Source organism: Vulpes vulpes, chromosome 16 (genome assembly GCF_048418805.1).
Source record: "Vulpes vulpes isolate BD-2025 chromosome 16, VulVul3, whole genome shotgun sequence".
Taxonomy (NCBI): domain Eukaryota; kingdom Metazoa; phylum Chordata; class Mammalia; order Carnivora; family Canidae; genus Vulpes; species Vulpes vulpes.
The window spans coordinates 53,436,082-53,450,641 of NC_132795.1; the positions used below are offsets into that span (position 1 = coordinate 53,436,082).

The 14,560-nt window shown below is 46.4% G+C and overlaps 1 protein-coding gene across 11 annotated transcripts in view; it reads left to right on the plus strand.

Annotated features, from left to right (window-relative positions):
* TCF20 (transcription factor 20) overlaps positions 1 to 14,560 on the plus strand; it is a 194,143-nt gene that overhangs the window by 88,745 nt on the left and 90,838 nt on the right. The window contains exon 1 of one of the 11 annotated variants that reach the window (XM_072741061.1): positions 135 to 421. The exons of 9 other annotated variants lie outside the window; for them this stretch is intronic. The gene's annotated coding sequence lies outside the window, so the exon portion shown is untranslated. Of the gene's footprint in view, positions 1 to 134; positions 422 to 943; positions 1,058 to 14,560 lie in introns of those variants that run through there. One more of the 11 variants, XM_072741055.1, reaches the window with a different exon arrangement.

Genomic DNA, 14,560 nt, shown 5'->3' on the forward strand with positions numbered 1-14,560 from the left:
CCCCGCCGCGCGCCCCGCCCCGCCCCGCCGCGCGCCCTCCCGCCCGCCCGCGCGCCGCGGCCCCGAGCCTCCCCATTGGCCGCGCGCCGTCACCTGACGCTCTGTTATTTCCTGTGTGTTGGGAGAATGGAGAGAAAAAACCCCGAGCCGAGCCGCCTTCGGCCCCTGCGAGGCGGCCGCGGCCTCCGCCGGGGGAGCCCGCCCTGAGGCGCGCCTGAGCGGGGAGCGAGCGCGCGGGCCGGAGCGAGGCTCGAGGGGCCACGGCCCCGGCCCGCCCCGCCGCCGGCCCGGGCGCCGGAGCTGGAGGCGGCGGAGGCTCCCCCACCCCCACCTCGCGCAGCGCCGCCCGCCGCCGCCGCCGCCGCTCCCTCCCCTCCCGCCCCCGGCCGAGGCCGAGGGACCGGGCGGGGGGCTCCCGCAGGTAACCGCCGCCCGGGCCTGAGGGGGAGGGGCAGGGGGCAGGGCTGAGGGGCTGGGGCCGGGCCGGGCCGGGGCTCCGGGCTCCGGGCTCCGGGCTGGGGGCCGGGGGCAGAGGTCCTAGCCCGGTCGGCCGGGAGTGCGGAGCCCCCTGGACTCCGAGGCCGGGGCGCGGGGTGCTGAGGGGAGCGGCCCGGCCCGGGGAGCGCAGAGGGGAGCGGCCCGGCCCGGGGGTGCGGGGGGAAGGGGCCCGGCCTGGCGTCGGGGCGCCGGGGGGTCTCGAGCTGGCCGCGGAGTCCGGCGGGGCTTGGCCAGCAGTCGGGGGAAGGTACCTGCTTGTCGCGGCCTGGGGTGCGGAGGCGGCGGGTGAGCGGGCGGCGCCCAGGGGTCCGCGGGGTCGGCGCCGCCCCCCGGGGACCCCCGGCACCCCGGCACCCCCGGCGGCCCGCGGCGCTCGCCTCTCGGTGGCGGCTGGGGGCGAGGCCGGCGGGCGGGCTGGGCTTGGGCTGGGAGCGGCGCCCGGAGCCCGCGAGTCGGAGCGCGCCCCGCCGCGGGAGGGACGGGGGCCCGTTTATTGCCATGTGAACACCTGAAGCCATGTGGACGCGGCGGCTTCTCGCCTCTTGGGGGCGGAGGACAGGTACCGGCTGGCGGGGCGCACGGTCCCGGCGCGGGGGACGGGGGGCGGGGGGCGGAGCGCGGGACACACTTCCTGCGTGGGGTTTTCTCCCCCTCCCCCGCCGCGGAGAGCCGGGCGACTGTTAGACCCGGCGGTCCGGGTGCGAGCGAGCGCCGGTGTGGGGGTGTGGGGACCTGAGGCTGAAGCTCCTCGTTTCTTTTGGGGGCGTGGGGGGGTAGTGGTGGTGGAGGGAGCGTGGCCCATCGGCCCAGCCGGCTCTGGCAGCGATAGGAGGTGGAATGTCTCCTGCGCGCCGGGATGGGAGTGGAATTTAGTATATTGGGGGGGGGGGGGGCCGCGGAGCGGTCGCCTTCCCGGGCCTGTGGGTGGGGATTATTGTCTGTGTTTGTGGTGTGGATGCTAGAGCTAGGGATCTGCTCGTCTGTAGGCATCCCTTTCGTTTGCCCTTAGGGGACAGATCAAAATTAGGACTTTCTCTCCCCCCCTCCCTTTTCCTCTTTGCTTTTTCTTTTCCCCCCTCCAAGATTCGATGACTCTGGTAACTGCTGTAAAATGGATGGAATTTTTCAAGCTATTATCTAACAGGCAGATCTTTGAATGATAATTGGACCCTTATGTTAACAGCCTCAGTGAAGACTTTTATGAAACGTCTTACATGGGGTGGCAGCGGAACGTCTCACATGGTGGAGTGGGAAACTGCCCCGAAGTCCGACCTGGGAGACCAGGAACCTACTTCTAGCTTTGCCCCCCAATAAACTGTAACCCTGGCCAGGTTACCCACTCTCTCAAGCCTCCCAATTTCCTTATCTGTTAAATGAGGACTCCTAGGTCAAACACTACACGGGTTTTGGGTAGAATTTTTTTTGGTGTGTATATTTTTTTTGTTTTTTAATGTTTGTTCTTGGTGTATCTCGTGCTTTTGTTTTAGCCATAGGCAGTCTTCTTGAGAAATGCAGGATGTTTCTTACCTGGCTTTTAAGATCTTGTCCCACTTTTTAGTTTCCAGCCTCTTCCTTCTTCAGCAGAGAGAGCATCAACTTTGGTCAGCATTTGTTTCCTCAAATCTAAATACTGTTCTGTGCTTCTCAAAAAGCGTATTGTGTTATAGTTGATGCGAATATGCCTTGTATTTTTGTCTTTGTACAAGAAGAAGTTATCAAGAGAAAGATTTCAGAGAATGTTTGACTACTTTGAAGCGTGGATAATGTTTAAGTGTATTTGGGTCTGTGTATGTTGGTTGGCTCCAAGGAGTTCCAAGATATTTTTATGCAGGGAATTGTTTAAAATTCATGGAAGGGATATTTGGCATTTGGCTAATTTTTGAAATTTCCAGCTTCAGTATTCTCAGAGTAGGGATAAAGTGGAATTCCATAATATCTCCAGTGAAATGGTATGCTGGTGGAATTAACTGTCACCTCAGGGTGCACTAATTATTTGCATCCCCAATTTATTCCTTAATGGTAGCCGATGCTTCCTCTCAGATGCTGCAGAACCCCAATTAGTTTCACTGATTTTATGGTGTGTGAGAGCCTTAGGCCATGCTTTTGACTGCTTAGCCCTTCTAGACCAGCTTCAGCCTTGGTCTTGTTTGTCTTAAATTTCTGGTACTGTGATGCTTGGAGGATGTGTGCCTAATGTGGTATAATGTATCTTCTATCACTTTTTTTTTTTTTAATTCAGTGTGTACAGCCTCAAAAAGGGTCTCAGCAAGGGGAGGTGTGTTCCTGGTGTCAGCTTTGAAAATGGTAGAATTTTTCTCGTATGTTAATATCGGGCCTGTCATGTTGGTAGACACTTTTATATGGTTACACAGATTAAATATTTGGAATTTCTCAAAATAAGTAATTTATTTTGGGTGGGTATTTGAATTACTACCTAGTGTTTGGTGTGGGATTTTAAAAGTCCCAGTTACTTAAGTTATAAGCAGTTTTCACATTCAACATATGTTTATATTTGTGTTATAAGTTAATGAGGAGATTATTATAAAACTCTCATTCTGCAGAGGTGATTCGTGTGTGTGCATGAGAGAAGGTTGCTAAGGTAGTAAGATGTTAAGAGATATGGGTTTTAGATTCCATAGCCTTTTTTTTTTTAATTTTTTTTTTTTAATTTACTTATGATAGTAACAGAGAGAGAGAGAGAGGCAGAGACATAGGCAGAGGGAGAAGCAGGCTCCATGCACCGGGAGCCCGATGTGGGATTCGATCCCGGGTCTCCAGGATCGCGCCCTGGGCCAAAGGCAAGCGCCAAACCACTGCGCCACCCAGGGATCCCGATTCCATAGCCTTTTAATGGTATATTTTTTTCTTTAACTTCATAAAATGAAATGGAATGTGTTTAAATTACATCCATTTAGATCAAGAAATTAACTTCTGGTGAGTGCAACTTTCTCTTCATATGGATAGGCAAGGATGCTAATATTTGTTTCATGTTGTTGTTGTTGTTGTTGTTGTTTAAATCCAGTATGCTAGCTTCTGTCCTAGGTATTTTAGCTTGTCTTACAAAATCTACCCCGCAGACCTGAGAGGTAAATGGTTTCTCCTTTTCCTGAGATGTGTCAGAGCTAGTGAGGGTCAGAGATTGGATGTGACCATCCTCGCTTGGCTCCAAAGCCTTACCAAATCTGTTATATTATAGCTTACTACCTGCTCAAGGTACAAATCAGTTGGTGGTAGATTGGTCTTGGAATCCATACTTCTGCTGTGCCCTATTCCTGGTTTTTTTGTTTGTTTGAGTTATAATGAAATGGAAATCTGGACTTGAGCAAAATACTGGAAAGCATGGTTTTTGCAGCTATGCCACCGAACAAACCAGACTCTGGTTTGACCCCTGGGAGTTCTATAAACTTTCACTTTCCCTATAACTAGCCAGTTTTGCTAGTGCACCTGAGATTTAATCTAAAAAGTTTCTCTTTCCTTCCCAATTCTGCCATTCTGTCTTTGAGGCTGAAACTTCTCAGATCAGCTCAAAGAATATCATGAGGGGCTCTCTTCCTGTCTGCTACCATGCAGGTTTACACCACACAGGAATCATATTATGTGGTGACTGCTCTGTTTGACCAGATGGGACTGAAAAGATACATTTCCAAGACAGTCCCTTATGCCTTAAGCTCTCTTCATGGTTGCTTGTATTCCAGGCACCTTAGCGCGCATTAGATCTGTCTGGGCTTTCTGACTCCTCTGCCTTCATTTTCGTTTTGTGGAGGTAAAAGTAACAAAATAAAGCAAAACAGTAAAACTCTGTTTATGTTGGAGTATAACTGTACATCAAAGTTACACGTTTGAAATATAATGAAGTCACGGCTTTCATAGAGCATCATTTGGTCACATTACACTTAGATTGGATAGCTTTATTATTACTAGTTAGGCTGCTTAAGGCCCTCTTAATACCTGTGATGTGTGCTGTGTGGGTGAAAAGGTTCTCATGGTGACAAACACAATCAGTACTTTTTGTGTTAGAGCTATATTTGCTTTGTAGGTAATGCTCACAACCCAGCAGGAAGATGAACTAAGAAGTGACTTATTGGTATATCTGTGGCTTGTTATCTGATGCTTCATTGTGGGGAAGTTAAGAAAGAGAAAACATTAGCTATAGGAGGAAATATCCTTTCTGTAGTATGCACATGTAAGCTGTTCTGTAGGAAAGGGTGGAAGTTCATGGGAACACTTGAATGCCAGCTTGATTGGAAGATGGTTTCCCTGTTTGAACGTCACATCCCTCAATATGAACTGAGGTCCTCTGAGTGTGTTCTAGTTTTCCTTAGCAGGTATTATAGGCGCTTTTCTAAGCATGGGAGATGCAGTGGTAGGCAAGATAGAAAAGGAACCTGCTCTGGAGATGGACTGTAAACAGTAAGTAAATAGGAATGTCAAGTGGTGATAACAATGAAGAGAATACAAAGACAATATGATAGTGACTTGGGATTCTATGTGAGAATAGATGTTCCCTCTTCTGAAGCCTTTTTTGCCAGCAGGACAGTCAAACTTGGTCTGTCGGATGGATGAAAATGGCATTAAATAATTTGTTTTAGCTCTGAGCATCTTGAGAAGAATAATCCAAAGAATAGAAGTGGGTTGATTGAAGTCTTTCCTCTGTTTATTCTTCATGCTTTGTGAATGAGGACCTGGCTCAAAAGAGCTAAAGATGGATCATTAATGGTACCCTGTAAAGGGCAAAAAAGAAAAAAATGATTACCCCCAGTGTAGGGTGGTTCTCATTTTTTTTTTTTTTTTTTAAGTAGAGATGTGTGATAATATTGGTGAGTGGTAGGCATTACTGGAAACGTCCTTCAGTTGTGTGTATGTTTCTCTGTTGGGCAGTTGGATGGGGGCATTGTAATCATCATACTTTGTTAAAGCTTCAAAGGAAGCCAGCAAATATTAGTAACATCTGTATGCAAGGCACTTTGCTGGTGTTGCATCAGATGGAGGATCCCAAGTGACTGGAAGTTGGGTGGGGGGCTGTCGAAGGAAGCCAGGCTGGCTCAGAGCCTGGCGGGGAGGGTGTGTGTGTGTGGGGGGCTCTGGCAAGGAGGGAAACACTGCAGGTCAGAGAGGCTGTTAATTTAATTGTCGCCTAGAGGGTTTATCCTGCTGCATCCTGCATGCCTTCACCTACCCTGTCTGTGCTCTCAGATTTTAGAGTTCTTTAGAGAGCTGAGAGAAATGTAAGAAAGCAGCTAGGCTAGCCCTTTGGCTTTACAGCTTGGGAGGGATGGTGAGGAAGGTGGTAACTTTCCAAATTCATGCAGCTTTACACTGACAGAGTCAAGACTAGGACCCTGTTCTTTGCCAGCTAGGCTGGTGTTCTTTCCACCATAGTGGTGCTCTCACCAGAAGATTGCTAGTTAACAATTGCTCCTGAGTGGAAAAAGAAAGGAAGTCTTTGGGTACTAATGTACCCACTTACAAGAAAGCCCATGTATTTCCAATCGTAAGAAGTCAGGGCTGGGGTGCCTGGGTGACTCAGTTAAGCGTCCAGACTCTTGATTTCAGCTCAGCTCATGATCTCAGGGCTGTGAGATGCATCCAGCTCCACAGTGAACATGGAGCCTGCTTGATTGAGATTCTCTCTTCTCCCCTCAACCCCCACCCACCTTACAGACTCTCTCTGTCTCTCTTTAAAAAAAAAAAAATATAAGTCATCAGGGCAAAGACAGCACTTTAATCTGAAAATTAGAGTATGGAAAAGAATATTATACCATTGTTATTTTTTACACAGTATGTAGTATTGGTTTCTCAGGCCCTCCTGAGACATAATCTCATCCTGATAATGTCTTGATCTGGAATGGATGCCATGTTTAATTTAGCATTAGTTGTGAAGTTAGAATAAGACCCTTTAGATATAGGGGGATATTTCTGAAATGTAGCTAAATTGAGTTCTAAAATTCAAAAGTTAAGGCCCTAGGAGTCCTGTTTTTTCATCTCCATACCTCAGTTTCATGGAAGATTTCACTTCTACATTCAAAAGCACAAGAAATAGGAAACATTACTTTGGGAATCTGGAGATTATTCACTATGCCTGACAAGAGCAGGGATTCTTGACGAGCAGAGCTACTTCCCTGGACATTTCCCTGACTTAGAGCTCTGGTAGGCCAGTTACCTAGGGGCAGCTTTTGTATCTCTCTGGCTGAAGTGTGAGAGGGCACTCCTACTGTAGAATCCATGTGATGGGCACTTTATGGAAGGCAGCAGAACATCTGAAGGAGCATGTATGGTTATAGTTTGGCTTTATCACTTTGGCAGTGACATTTTGCCCGAGCCACAGTTTTCTCATCTGTAAAATGGGGCCTTTGGGAAAAGGAACATAGGAAAAGTATACAGTGGAGTGTACTATGTATAGGGGACACTCAGTGAATGGTAGTTGTCCATTACACCAACATTCAGCGTTGTGCGTGTACCAAGACACTGGACTAGAGTGGGGCTGGTTCCTGCCAAGTGTATTGACTTTATTTCATTATTTTATTTAAGTGTATTGATTTTAGAGTATACTCATATCTCAATTATCTGCCCAGTAGATAAGGGCACTTAAACAGGGGTATCAGAAGTGCTCTGATGAAGGGGTATAAGGTGCTCTACCAAGATGTGTAACCCTAACTTGAAAGATCACATGGGGCCCTGGGTGGCTCAGTTGTTTGAGTGTCTGACTCTTGATTTCACCTCTGGTCATGATCTCGGTGTTATGAGATCGAGCTCTGCATTGGGCCCGAGCTTTGTGGGGAGTTTGCTCCAGATTCTCTATCCCTCTCCCTCTCCTCACCCTTAGTACATGGCGCACGTGTGTGCTCTTTCTTTCTCTCTCTCTCTCTCTCTCATAATAAACTTAAAAATCTTAAAAAAAAAAAAAAAAGGTCATAAGCGGCTTCTCAAAGGAGGATCATTTACTTCCTCATCCACCCAGTTGTCTCTCTGCTGTCCCTTCCCACCTCTGCGGCTCATTCCTCCCCTTCTGCTTGACCGTTGGTGTTCTCTGAACCCTTGTATTTTAGTATAGGCTCTCTCCAGGTGTTCTCAGATGTCCCCAGGCTTTTTGATTATCTGCGAGCTGCTGACCCCCAGATCTCTTCAGCCAGATCCTCTCCTAGCTCTTCCAGCTCCTGCTTGACACATTGCTTGGATATGTCACCAGTAGCTTGAGCTGCATAAGTCCAAAACTGAACATATCCTTTGAAAGCTTTCTTTTTCATCTGCCCCCTTCTCCATAAGTGGCTTTACCAGCCACCAAGCTTCCCAAATTAGAGTCCTCCCTTTCTCTACCCATTCTCTGTATGTCACCCATCACCAAGTCAGTGCTGTTTTTATACTGTCTCCAATATACTGCCACTGCTCTCGGAGCCACCATCATCTCTTACCTGGAACACTATGATTGCCTCTCAGTGTGGCCTCTCCATTTCTACTCCTGTCTGTCTCTCATCTGCATTGCCCAGAGTGGCCAAGAGTTGTCTGGCTCTCCTTCACATAAAATCTTTTTATGGTTTCATAGTACTTGGAAGACAATCCCAGCTCCTTCCCATTTCTCACAAGGCCCTCAATACCCTGGACCCTGCCTGCCTCTCTGACCACCACCCCCTCCTGCTGCCTTTGTTTGCTGCCCTCCAGCCACATTTACTTTCTCTCACGTCTCCTGAAGTGAGAAGACACCCAGCTCTTTTCCACCTCAGGGACTTTCTCAGCCTTGAACACTCTGGCCCACCCCACCTTTTTCATCCTTCGGGATATTTGTTGAATGAATAGCATGAAACAGGCAGCAAAGGGGATGACAGGGTAAGGAGGAAAAGTGTTCTTAGAGTTCATCTACAAAGGTCTAGCAAAAAGATACAGAAATATTTTTGAAGAGCTGAAAGACTGTGAGTTCGGTTGTGGCATAGAACTCCACCTATTCAAGCAGAGCACCTAAGAGTCAGATGGCCAGGGACTCCCCCATCTCATGCTAATAAGAGTGTAAAATGATGCCACCACTTCGGAAACCTTTCTTCAAAAGGTGAATCTAGGGCAGCCCGGGTGGCTCAGCAGTTTAGTGCCGCTTTCAGTCCAGGGCCTGATCCTGGAGACCCGGGATCGAGTCCCACGCCAGGCTCCCTGCATGGAGCCTGCTTCTCCCTCTGCCTGTCTCTCTCTCTCTCTCTCTCTCTCTCATTTCTGTGTGTCTCTCATGAATAAATAAAATAAAATATTTAAAAAAAAAAAAAGCTGAATGTATGGGGTGCCTTGGGTGGCACAGTGGGTTAAGGATCTTGACCCTTGGTTTCAACTTAGCTCATAATCTCAGTCATGGGATCGAGCCCTGTGTCCAGCTTCACACTCAGCACAAGGTCTGCTTGGATTTTCTCACCTTCTCTCTTTCTCTCTCTCTCTCTCGAATAAATAAATCTTTAAAAAAAATCTGAATGTATGTCTACCTTGTGACCTAGCAATTCTGTTTCTAGGTATTTGTCCAAGAGGAATGAAAAATATATGTTCACAAATAAGCCTTACACAAGAATGTTCATAGCAGCTTTGTTCATGGTAGCCAGAAACTGTAAATAGTCCAGATGTCCATCAGCGGGAGAATAGACAAATTCATACAGTTGAAGACCACTCTGCAATAAAAAGGAGTAAAATCCTGGTATATGTAGTGAGGAGGAATCTCACAGGTATTGATGCTGAATGAAAAGCCAGACACAAGAAAGTACATAATGGATGATCCCATTTACAAGGTCTTGAGTAAACAGAAGTGATCTATGATACTAGAAATCAGATCAGTGGTTGCTTCTTGGGTGGACGAGGATTGACTGAGAAGAGGGCATGAGAGGACTTTCTGGAGTGATAGGAATATTCTGAGTCTTGATAGGCAGTCATCAAATCTGACTGGATCATATACTGTATGTAATCTTACTGTCTGTACATTATACCTACAAACAACCTAGGAATTTTCCAAGATTCCTTTCCCTTCCCTCTCACTTTCAACATTTAAACTCTCAGCAATTCCTGTTCACTTTATGTCCAAAATATATCCTGAATTTGTTCCTCCCATCTCAAGTACCATCCCTTCTTATCCGGACTGTATTTTAGCCTCCTGACTGGTGTCCAAACCCCCTATTTTTGGCCTCCTTCCAAACCTTTTTTTCCACTTATCAGCTAAAGTGACCTTTAAAAATTCAAATTCGGTTATGTCAGTTGTCTTCCCACAGCCCTCCAGTAGCTTTCCACTGCTTTCATGGTGGCCAGCAAGGGCCTCTCTGACCCGTTTCCCTCTGAGCCCGTGTGCTGTAGCCTCCTCCTTACTGGGCTTTCCAGCCCTGTTGACTTCCCTCTGTTCTTTGAACACCTGAAGTTCATTTCTGCCTTAGGCCCTTTACACTTGGCTCCTCCCTGTGCCAGGAGCACTCCTCCTTCTAGATCTGTGTGAGAGTTGTTTGTGGTTCAGGTTCAGTTTAAATGTCTCCTTTTCTGGGAAGTTTTCTTTGGCCCTCTGTCCAAAGTAGTGCTCCATCACATCACTCAGCTTTATTTTGTTCATAACTTTGATCAATTCTGAAATGATCCTGGCCTTTTATTTGTTTGCCAGTCTCCTCCCTCTGGGATTAAAACTTGACTTGTTCATTGCTGTTCTTAGTGTCTGGAGCGGTATTTGGCCCACATGGGGCAAAAGTATTGACTAAGCAAAGGTGTCCGGGATAGTGGTGATGTGATGAGACTGTTTTGGAGGTGAGGGAGAAGAAGGGGCCAAGGAGAGTAAAGCCTTTCGGGCTTGAGACCTAGGTCATGGTGGTGCCACTCATTGAAATAGAAAATGATGGAGAAAAGACAACCGTGGTATAAAGTGGTGAATTTAGTTTTGGACTTAAGTTTGAGGAAGGCAACAAGTGTTTGAGGCACAGATGTGACATTTAGGAGAAGGAACTGGGCTATAGACCAAGATTGGGAGGTCAGCTCATGTGGTCCAGCCTAGGAATAGGTGGGATTGCTCTCAGGGGTGGACAAGGTGTGAGTATGTAGAGGTAGAGAAGTGGCTGCTTTTTCTCCAGCCTGAGTGCTGAGCATCTCCCACCAGTTCAGCCTTTACTTAGGGGTTTTCATAATTTTAGACACCCCACCCCCATTATTGTTGCTAATAATGACAAGTGCTCAGAGGGGAGGACAAGATTCTGAGGAATGTGAACATTTAAGGGAGCAGGGCGGTATTTCAAGAGCAGAGAGGATGCAACCAGACAGGTTTGGAGTAAAACCCAGAGCGCATGGCAGGAGGACAGAAAAGTGTTTCAAGTCAGGGGTGGTAGCCAAGATTACCCAGAAGTGTCAGCTGGGAGGGGAGAGGTAACTAAAGCCAACTTGTGTGTTCACGAGAAAGTGAGGTGAAGAAGGAGAGACAGTAAGTTTGGGGTCAGATCATCCTATAGTTTGTCTCTTAAAGGAGAGTTTAAAAAAAATAGCTGCAGGGAGGGTCTGGGGTCGAGAGAAGACATTTGTGAAAATGTGTGAGAACTAGAGCATGCACAAACAGGTGGGAAGGAACAGTACAAGATGGTGTTGAGAATGCAGGAGGGTGCGCTGGACGGCGGGGTGCGGGGTGCGGGGGGCTTCTTGGAGATGTCAGGGCCCCCTGGGCATTGGTTCCGGGTGGTAAGAATACTCCCAGAGGAAAGCAGAGGTGTGTGGGTGGGAAACAGATGGGCACAAGGGCTGGAAGGTAAGGAGCACTTTTCTGTGCATTGCGAAGATCCTGCTGAGGGACACGAGTGAGTGACGGGATTGGAAGCTTGAAGAATGCAAGAAAGAAAAAAAAAAAGAATGCAAGAAAGATTTTGGGAAACTGCTATGGCAAGCAGACAGAGCTGACTAAGGATGCAGGAATTACAGGGAGGAGTAGAAAGTAGTGAAGATGAGCTTTCCACCTCCTGGGAATTTTGAGAACTGATTAGACCTTTACAGCTCGTGGTCTAGTTTTAGATTCCAGTGATTGGGACTCAGCTTCTCCTGCCTTGTGTCTGGTGATTCCACTCCTTCCCCATAAGCCCCTGCCATTCCCATTCATTAGGCCAGTAATTTGTAAATTATTCCAGAGCTCTCGTGTTTTATTTAACCAGTACTTATGTAGAATTCACGGTTAGGTAGGTGGCAGTGTTCTAAGTGTTATATCAGAGGAGCAGGGTAAGGTGGGGGCACTCTGAATCCCTCAGCGCTGGGCTACTGCAGGTCCATGGAGGTGGCTGGGGCCCAGGTGGCCTGGCTTGGCCTGAAACTGAGAATCAACCTCTTCCTAGCTCAGTCTCAGCAACTCTTATCATTTCTCTCTTCGCTTTCGGTATCTGTGTAAGACTTTTGCTGGAAAAACTGCAAAATGTTTTCGAATACCACTGTACTAGGCGGTAAGATCCTTGCAGTCAAGGCTGTGTTTTATTTTAGAGCCCCAGCACCTGGCATTTTGCCTGTCAGTGCACTGAGAGCGAATGCCAGCTTTGCCTCTGAGGCTCTGCTCTGCAGTGCCCATCGTCCTCTGTCTTTATCCATATGTTGCAGTTAGATATGTCCTACATCACGGTTGATATAGAATGTGTCTATTTCATCGCAAAATTGTGTATTTTTAGGTAGCTACCATGCCTTGTTAATCTTAATTTCTCTTTCCCACAATGTAGGTATTAAAGTAATAATAAATATAGGGGCGTCTGGGTGGCTCAGTTAAGTGTCTGACTCTTGATTTTGGCTCAGGTTTTGATTTCAGGGTTGTGAGATCAAGCTCTGTCTCAGGCTCTGTGCTCAGTGGGAGTTGGCTCCAGATTCTCTGTCTCCCTCTGCCCCCCCCCCCCACGCATGCTCGTTCGCTCCCTCCCTCCAATAAATAAATACATCGTTTAAAAAAAAGAATAATGTTAAATTTGGATTTGTTGTAAAAAGAACTTGCAAAGTGTTCCTAAGAATAACTAAAATGGTTTAGGAATGGGGTGGGGGGAGGAAATTCAGAAAATATCAGCCAAATAACAGAGTTAATTTATTAAGCCTGATGAAGTATTCTGAACAGTGAGTTAACAAGGGTCTTAGGGTGTGTTAAAGAGTGATGGTCACTGTTTCTCAACTCTGAGAAGGAAAACAATAGCGGATGATGTTGGATGGGGTGGGGTGCTCGGCTTAGGTGAACAAATCACACCCTGCTCTGTGAGGAACCCCAGCAGTTTCTCCTGGAGAGTCTCCTGAACAGTGGAACAGACTCACTTATGTTCAGTAATCCCTGCTTGATGGCAGAGTATGTAGAGAACATGCCCTCAGGATTCCCGCCAAATGACTCCTATAAACTCGGCGTGCCCAGGCAGCGTAGATGAACCTCACACGTGTACAGGTACCTGCGCGCTAGTGAGCAGACATAAGCACAGATGTGTATGTTGCATTGAATTCAGTGAGCTTGTTTTGTTTTTTTCCTAGTGGATATAAGTGGATATATAAATTTAAACATAATGGGGGTAGAATTTTCATCTTTTAGTTGAAGAAGTCTGTGGAAGAGGATTTAAGTTTTAACATACTGAATAGGAGAAATTTGAGTTGGAGCGAATGACTTTGCAGTCTGTGGCATTTATTAAATGTTTTTTCTTTAAAAAATTAAATTTATTTTTACATTGGCTAGCAAAGTGCTGAAAGTTGACTATCTCTAAAGATAAGGAACTTGAGGCCAAAAAGGAAGCCTATAGGAAGTAAACATGAGCAAAAATGCAAGAAAAAGAAAATTTCTATTTCACTTCAGCCGAGATTGCTAACTTTTTGCGTGCTAGGAACCAGAAATGCAAAATAAATAAGACCTCTTCCCTTCCCCTGGAGTGCAATGTCTGTAGAAGAGTCAGACACAGAAAATTCACACTTAAAAAAATCTATATGGGATCTATAAGGGTAAAATAGTGGTGTAGTCAGAGTTCTAGGAGAGTACTAGTGTGTGTGTGTGTGTGGGGGGTGCTTTACTTTTGCTTAAGTATGGGAAGTATATTGGAGAAAACTGTAGAGGAAGGGACAGACATGTAAGCATGACCCTGTGGGAAGATAGGAGAGGAAGGATGGATAGGAGAGAGAGCTAAGTGGATGAGTGGGGAGAAGCATTCCAAGGGAAGGTCTTTCAATAACTACGACTTGCAACTATGTGGCATTTTAAAGAGAAAAACCTCAAGGTTTAGGAAACTTGGAAATTACAGGGAAGGGATGTCAGAAGGGGCTGTGAGCCTGAGTGAAGCCCTTGGTGATGGGCCTTGGATCTGGGCCATGGCACTGGATTTTTATAAATGGAACAAGGTTTTGTGAAGAGAGGTTTGATATTAAGAGACTAGTGGGAAGGAGATGGGAGGGCTGATGGATTGATCATCTGTGCCTCTTCCTGTTCAGGTTTTCCCAAAGCTCTAGTCTTCATGAGAAAGATGTATAAAATTTAGCAACTGGTTGAAATAGATTTATAGGAAATTTTGACATCAGCCCACTTGGATTCTAAAATAGGCAAGGATCTTTTATTTATCAAAAACTGGAATAAGTAATACTAAATAGTAATTAATATAATTACTTTATATAAGTAATAACTTCTAAGTGCTAGACGTTCTAAACACTTGAGGAATGGTTAACTTGCTTTTTTCTTACAAAAGTCCTATGAGGTAGTACTATTCCTTCTATTTTTTATTTTTTATTGTATTTTTAAAAAGATTTTATTTTTATTTATTTATTTATTTATTTATTTATTTATTCATGAGAAACACAGAGAGGCAGAGACATAGGCAGAGGGAGAAGCAGGCTCCATGCAGGGAGTCCAATGTGGGACTCAATCCTGGGACTCCAGGATTACAACCTGAGCCAAAGGCAGACACTTAACCACTGAGCCACCCAGGCATCCCTACTTCTATTTTTTAGATGAAGAAACTGTAACAGAGGTTGAGTGACTTTCCAAAGGTCTCACCTAAAAAGTAGCAGGGCCAGGATTTGGAATTGGGCATCCTGACTCCAGATTATTCTGTGCCCTTAACCTGTCACAGTGCAATTCTAGGTTTAATTTGAATGAACCGAG